We start from the raw sequence: 8,125 nt of genomic DNA, 5'->3' as shown, positions 1-8,125 counted from the left end.
GAAGAGAAGAGAAGAGAAGAGAAGAGAAGAGAAGAGAAGAGAAGAGAGAAAAGAGCTACACAGAGAGATAGCTCCCCATACCAGGAGAGGTTCTCCCCTGAACTAAGTGTTGATCACTGTATTTATGTAAGGAAATAATCCATGGCCAGGGAAAGAACCACTCAATAGGAGAAAAAGAAAAAATCTTTGAAACTCACACATAAATAGGAATTGTTTGTATTCCAGTTGTATTCCCACCAGTCAATGAGAATCAGAAAATCTCATAATTCAGGGATTTGCCTCAGTGGTAGTCTAAGCAAAGCTAGATTAAAGACTACTTTAGTCTTGCATCACAAAGCTTAAAGGCAACCTTCAAAAGGATCAAATAACTAACAACTTATCTGTGCCCCAGAGCAAAGTTCAAGAACATGTATAGGAATACAGAAATTTCTAGTTCCTCAAAAGGAAAAATGTATAATGTATTACATCCCATTACAAATTACCATGCATGCAACGAAGCAGGCAAATACTACGCATAATAAAGAGAAAAATCAATCAATTGAAATTGACCAAGAAGTGACACGGATGATTGAATTAGTAGTTACAGGATGTTAAAACATTCATTTATTATAATTGTATTCTATATGTTCAAGGAGGCAAAGGACTTCTTCCCCCTAGACAACTAAGATGCTTGAAAGAGCTCTTTATATTGTCATCCTTGCTTTCTCTCCTCCTACTTCTCTCAAACCCACTCCAATCAGTTTACATAACCTCTGTGTTGTCATGCCCTTGGTCTGTCCTCCATCTTCATTCTTTTTGACCCATGAGCAGCAGTTGACACATTAGTTCATTCCTTTATTTCTTGAAATTCTTCACTTGCCTTCTAGGACACCACTTGCTCAGGTTTTCTCCTATTTTTTTGGCTACTGTTTTTCTGACCTTTTTGCTTGTTTCTCTTCATCTTGCTGGCCTTTAAATTTTGGAATATTCCATGGTTTAGTTCTCAGGTCTTTTTTCTTCCCTATCTATATTCATTCCTTAGGTGATCTTATCTGGTCTCAGTACTAAATACCATCCACACAACTCCCAAATGTACGTCTCCATCTCCAGCCTAGATATCTTTCTAAATTCCTGAATTCTCTAATTAAATGTCTAATAGATATTCCAAACTTCACAAGTTGAAAGCACTTGATTTTTCTGACCTAGCCCAACTTTTCTTCCTATAGGCTTTCCCATGTCAATACATGTCATACGTCTTCCCAGCCACAAGTCTCAGTTATCCTCGAGTTTTTTTCTTTTACAACTCACATCTGCTCCACCAGGAAATCTTGATGCTTCCACTTTCAAAGAGTATTGAGAATTCAATCACTTTCAACCACCTCCACTTCCCCTCCCCAATATATAGCATATGGATTACTGTCATTATTTCCAAAGGGGTCTTTCTCCTTACACTTTTGCTTATTTCCAGCCTGTTTACCATCCAGCAGCCAGAAAAAGTACTTACAAATTCAAGTCATAGCTCATCACTGCTCCACTCAAAGCCCCCCAACACTGTTTATTTCATTGACAGTAAAATCTCCTGGCTTTACAATGGCTGAAAAAGTCCTGCTCAATCTCAGAGCACGGGTTCCACCCAACCCAACCTGCTTCAGCTTCCACCACTTTATTCCTTCCTCTGTCTGCTCCAGTCTCGCTGGCCTCCTCGCTGGTCGTTAGACATACCAACACAACCCCACCGTTGCACCTTCTGTTTCCTCAGCTTGGAATCATCATTTGCTGGTAAATCTACGCCCTGCTTCCCTACGTCCTTCAAGTCTCTGCTCAAATATCTTTTTATCAGAGAAGCCTTTCCTAATCACCCTGTAGGAGCAGCACATCCTATCTTATTTTTCCCTAGATTATCAGCTAAATGAATGAATGAGTACTCATCTTCTAATGCAATTATCTCTTTCGAGTAGACATATGGGAGTGGGATCACAGACTCCAAGGATATAAATATTAAAGATATATTTGACACATTTGACCAATTTATATTCCTATAACAGAGTACAAAACAATGCCATTGCCCCAACCCTCACCAAAAGCAGTCTTGTCAATTACTTTTATTTTTAGTGAACTGATAGGCAAAATATTTTTTATTCAATTTTTATTTTTTATTCAAATTTTGGGATTAGTTGCATGTTTTATGTATATTTTATCAAGAATTTGTACATGCATCATTTATGTTTATACCTAGATTATGTTCTTTGTTCACTTTTATATTTCTTTTTTTTTTTTTTTGACTTGTTCAGTGTATTAAATATGTTTAAATTGTAAAAGGAAGAAAAAAAGTCAAAAGAAAACTTGAGATTATAGGACATGGAAGGTATTTTTCAAAAACAGACACAAATTGAACTTCTGGAGATTAAAATATATATATATATATATATTATATATAGAGAGAGAGAGACACACACACATATTTTGTTTCTGAAACATTGTGCATTTAGGTGACAGGGCATAAATAGTGAACTAAAGACCAAATTAATGTCACTTTCTGGCCCAATAAGTGTACATTTCCATTTTGCCTTTTCTATAACCTGCTTAGATCCCACCTTGTATTATAGAACACTGAGGAAATCGCTTAACTTCTCCAACTGTACTTTCTTCACTCATGAAATGGTGGCAACACTAACCTGAAGAAATGTTGAGAGAATTAGAAAAAGTCTGTACAAGTCATGGGTCAGTAGTCCTAACAAAGATGCCTGTTTGGTGCTGCCTTTGCTGTCCACCACTGCAGGTGCTAAGGAAGCATCTCTCCCACCAGCTTACGCCCACCTGAGCACCAGAACCCCCAGTGGGCTGGGGACAGAAGTTTCCCATTCTTGGTGTCTTAATTTCAGTATCCAAGGACTTCTTCTCGGCTGGTCCCGAGATGTCTAGTAGGCTTCTGAATTAGGTTATCTCACAACCCTGAGTAATATGTTACTAAATCAAGTATTTAAATTACAAGCAAAAAGAAATAAAACATGGAAACTACAAGGAAACAAAACCTGTCCCTTAGTATATTTTGAAAGACACCTAAAACTATTTTCAATATAGTATTTTACATTTTTTATCGTGGATTATAAAGCATTTACAGGAAATGCCACAAAATTAAATGTATCATTGAATAAATTTTCGTAAAGTAAACATGAATGTAGCCACCACCCTGGTCAAAGAAACTGCCGGATGCTGAATGTTGGGTGCTGGGTGCTGGGTGCTGGTGCTAGTGCTGTAGGAGCTTATAGGCACCACAGGAACTTCCTCACATAGCCCCTACCTCTATCTTCCTCCTCTACAAAAGTAATCTCTATCCTGAATTCTAGCACTATAAGTTAGTTTTGCTTGTTTTTGAGTGTTATGTAAATAGAATCTATAGTAGATGTTCCTCTATAATTGACATTTTTCTCTCAATATTGTGTTCATGAAATATATGCATGTTACAGTATGTAGCTATAGTTAATTTTTATTTCTGTATAACATTTATTTGTGTCAATATTCCATAAATAAATAAACTAATAGTTTATTGATCCAGGGCACTGTTGATTGATATTTGAGTTATTTCTAGTTTGGGGGATTTTAAAGTAATTATAAATTATAAACCCTCATGTATCCAACTCTTAGTGTTTCTTTTGTATAATAATCTGACAATAAAGTTTATTGTTCACGGTATATATGTATTATCTATTCTTAGTAGATAATATCAAACAGCAGTTTTCTAGGTGGGTGTGCTAATATTCACTCCCAACTTTTCTTCCAGTTCCAGGAACTCTACACTCTTGCCAACATTTGGTATTGCGATTTTTGATCGATATCAAATACGCAACATTTGATATCTCGATTTTTATCTACTTTAATACATATGCAGTGGTACATCATTTGGTATTAATTCACATTTTTCTTAAGACTAATAAGGTTTTCTGGGCATATTGGCCATTTCCTAACCTTGCTGGCCATTTGTACATCTTTTATTAAATGTCTGTTCAAGTCGCTCCAATTTTTTCACTGTTATCTATGTTTTGCTTACCAATTTGTACTCATTCTATATATATTCAGGACACAAAAGCCCCTTATCAGATATACTTGTGGGAAATATCTTTTCTCCTTTCAGAACTTACATTTTCCTGTATTTTTTGATAAATAAATAATTTTAATTGAGATAAATTAATAAGTATATCCTCTGTGGTTATCTTTCTCTACTGAAGATAATAAAACACTTTTTCCTATTGTCTTCTGGAAGCATAATTTGTTTTTTACAATTAAGTTTACTATCTTTCTGAAATTAATGTTCATGTATGTTGTATGGTATATGGTAAAGATCAAATTTATATTTTCTATATTGATATTCAATTTACTCAACACCATTTAAAGAAATTCTGTACTGTTCTACACTAGCGAATTTATCATGAATTAAGTGTCCATTTGTGTTTCAGTCTGTTTCTGAGCTCTCAATTTTATTCTACTAGCCTATTTATCAGTACTTGAATAAATACATTAGCCTGAAATTGTATACTAATTCTTAATATCTTCACGAGGAAGTCCTTCTATCTTGTTTTTCACTATATAAGTCTGTCAGCTAATTTTAGTTCTGTATGTTTCCAATTATATATTACAATTAGCATGTTGAGTGACATACAACATATATACAGACATAAAAATTATTGAGGTATTTTATGGGAATACATACAAACTATAGATCATTTTGAGAAGAAATGACATCTTTACACTATCAAGTCTTTACAATGACATATTGATTTATTTATTTAGGTCTTCTCTAATTTCTATGAATAATGCTTTACAGTTGTCTTTGAAGCAATCTTGCACATCACTAACTCAATTTATTTCTAGATAAACTGTATTTTAAATTTCATTGTGGAAAAAACACAACATAAGCAATACCATTCTAAACATAGGAACTGGCAAACAGTTCATGACAAAGATGACAAAAGCAATCACAACAAAGGCAAAAAATTGACAAATGGGATCTAACTAAACTAAAGAGCTTCTGCACAGCAAAAGAAACTATCAACAGAGTAAACATCAACCTACAGAATGGGAGATAATTTTTGCAAACTATGCATCTGACAAATGTCTACTATCTAGCATCTATAAGGAACTTAAATCTACAAGAAAAAAAGACAACCCCATTAAAAAGTGGGCAAAGACCATGAACAGACACTTTTCAATAGGTGACATACGTGCAGCCAACAAACATACGAAAAAAAGCTCAATATCTCTGATCATTAGAAAAATACAAATCAAACCACAATGAGATACCATGTCACACTAGTCAGAATGGCTATTATTAAAATATCAAAAAATTACATGCTAATAAGGTTACGGAGAAAATGAATGCTTATACACTTTTGATGGGAGTAAAAATTAGTTCAACCATTGTGGAAAGCACTGTGGTGATTCCTCAAAGAGCTAAAAAGGAAACTACCATTCAACCCAACAATCCCATTATTGGGTACATACACAAAGGAATATAAATTATTTTACCATAAAGACAAATGCCCATGTATATTCACTGCAGCACTATTCAAAATAGCAAAGACATGGAATCAGTCTATATGCCGGTCAATGGCAGATTGGTCAAAGAAAATGCAGTATATACATACCATGGAATACTGTGCAGCTATAAAAAATAATGAGATTGTGTCCTTTGTGGGAACATGGATGGAGCTGGAGGCCATTATCTTCAGCAAACTAATGCAGGAACAGAAAACCAAATACCACATGTTCTCACTTATAAGTGGGGGCTAAATGATGAGAACACATGGACACACAGAGGGCAGCAACAGACACTGGGGTCTACTTGACGGTGCAGGGTGGGAGAAGGGAGAAGATCAGAAAAAATAACTATTGGGTACAAGAATTAGTACCTGGGTGATGAAATAATCTGTACAACAAACCCCCATGACATGAGTTTACCTCTGTAAAAATCCTGCACACATACCCCTGAACCTAAAAGTTTTTAAAAAATGAAGTCAAAAAAATTTAAAAAATAAAACTTATTTATCCCAAAAGAGAGAAATGTAATTAAATTTTTATATTTAACAAATATTCAGCAAGTAGCTAAACTCATTTACTAATTCTAATAACTTGTTTGTAATTTAAAGATTATTTTTGTATGAAAATCATGTCATCTGAGAATAATGGTAGTTTTATTTCTAATTTTCCCAACCTTATATATTTTCCTATTTTTGTAAATTTATTTATTGCAGAAGATCTCCCATATATAGTTGGATTATAAGGGTGATAGTAGCCATCTTTGCCTAATTTCTGATAACAAAGGGAAAGCTTTTAACTACATCATTTAGTATTATATTTACAATAGGTTTTATTCAGACCCTATTTATCAGATTAAAGATGAGATCTTCTGACCTCAATTTGCCAAACCGTTTTTTTTGTCATGAATGAATGATTTATCAGAAATCTTTTGCATGTTTTATGGTAACATTATTTTTCTTCTCTACTCTGTTAATGTGGTAGTTTATACTGGCTACTTTTCAAAAGGTAAAGAACTCAACTTGGATTATCTGTTTTCATAGTTGCTAGATCTTGTTTACTAATGTTTTGTTTAGGATTTTTTCATCTACATTCAGAAGTGAGATTGTGCTGTAATTTTTCTTCCTTTTATTATTGCCAGATTTGAGTGTCAAAGATACCTTCATAAAACAGGCTGTGAAATGTTTCTTTTTCATTATTCTTAGACATGTTTGTGCAAGCCTTTTTATATCTTGTTTTAAATTTTTAATAAAGTGGTGAAACCCTCTTGGCCTAGCATTTTATATGTGGAAAAAGGTTTCAGTTTTTAATTAAAGATTCAAGGTACTTAATAGTTATAGGATTTACACATATTTTCTCTTCCTTTCCTGTCACTTTTAGTAAATTATGATTTTCTAGGAATATGTACATCATCTCTATATTTTCTATGGATTCAAATTTAGTTGTTCTTGACAGTTTCTTATTTTTAGTATATACAGAGTATATAGTAATGTTCAGTTTTCATTCCTGATATTGGTGATTTGTGGTTTTTTCCCTAGAATTTTTGTGACTTCTTTCCTAATTGTCTTCTAAACATGATTTTGATCACTGTTATCAATGCTATTAATCTTTTCAATGAGTTTTATTTTTATGTATAGTATATATTATAAAATTTATCTTTGTAAATTTTCTCTAATGAATGTTTGCTTCTAAACTAATTTCTGCCCTTTATTATTGTCTTCCTTTTTTTTTTTTTTGAGACAGAGTCTTGCTCTGTCACCCAGGCTAGAGTGCAGTGGCATGATCTCGGCTCACTGCAGACTCCGCCTCCCGGGTTCAAGCAATTCTCCTGCCTCAGACTCCAGAGTAGCTGGGATTACAGGCACCTACCACTGCACCCGGCTAATTTTTGTATTTTTTAGTAGAGATGGGGTTTCACCATCTTGGCCAGGCTGGTCTCAAACTCCTGACCTCATGATCCACCCACCTTGGCCTCCCAAAATGTGGGGATTACAGGCATGAGCCACCGTGCCTGGCCTATTTCCTTATTTTCTAACTTTCAGCAATACATACTTAGCTTGTTGATTTTCAGTCTTTACTTTTCAAATATATCCATTTAATGCTTAAATTTCTCTTTAAATATTCCTTATGTGCAATCTCACAATATTTAGATAAGTTCTTTCACTGTCACTTGATTCAAAATATTCATAGTTTTCATTTGGAATCTTTCTTTGATCCATGGGTTAAGCAATCTATTTTTTAACTGCTTCATTTCTTAACTATTGAGAGGAGTGTCTAAAAATACATCTCTATGATTATATGTTAGGCTATTTTTCCTTTTATTCTGTCAACTTTTTCATGTATTTGAGGCTACATTTTTTTAAATGTATAATAGTTACATTTTCTTAGTGAATTCCTTTTATCACCATTTATCATGACATTCTTTATCTCTGGAAATGCTTTAGTCTATATTGTCTGTTCATTATCAGACAATAACACCAGTTTTTGCTTGGTTAACATTTTTTGGTATTAATTTTTTAAAATAATTTTGCCTGTAATTTAAGTATTCTTATATTTTTGAGGCATTTCTTACAAACAGCACATATATAGGGTTGCTTTTGTTTTATCCAACTAA

This window comes from Piliocolobus tephrosceles, chromosome 11 (assembly GCF_002776525.5).
Source record: "Piliocolobus tephrosceles isolate RC106 chromosome 11, ASM277652v3, whole genome shotgun sequence".
NCBI classification, from domain to species: domain Eukaryota; kingdom Metazoa; phylum Chordata; class Mammalia; order Primates; family Cercopithecidae; genus Piliocolobus; species Piliocolobus tephrosceles.
Note: the sequence above shows the minus strand (reverse complement) of the source record.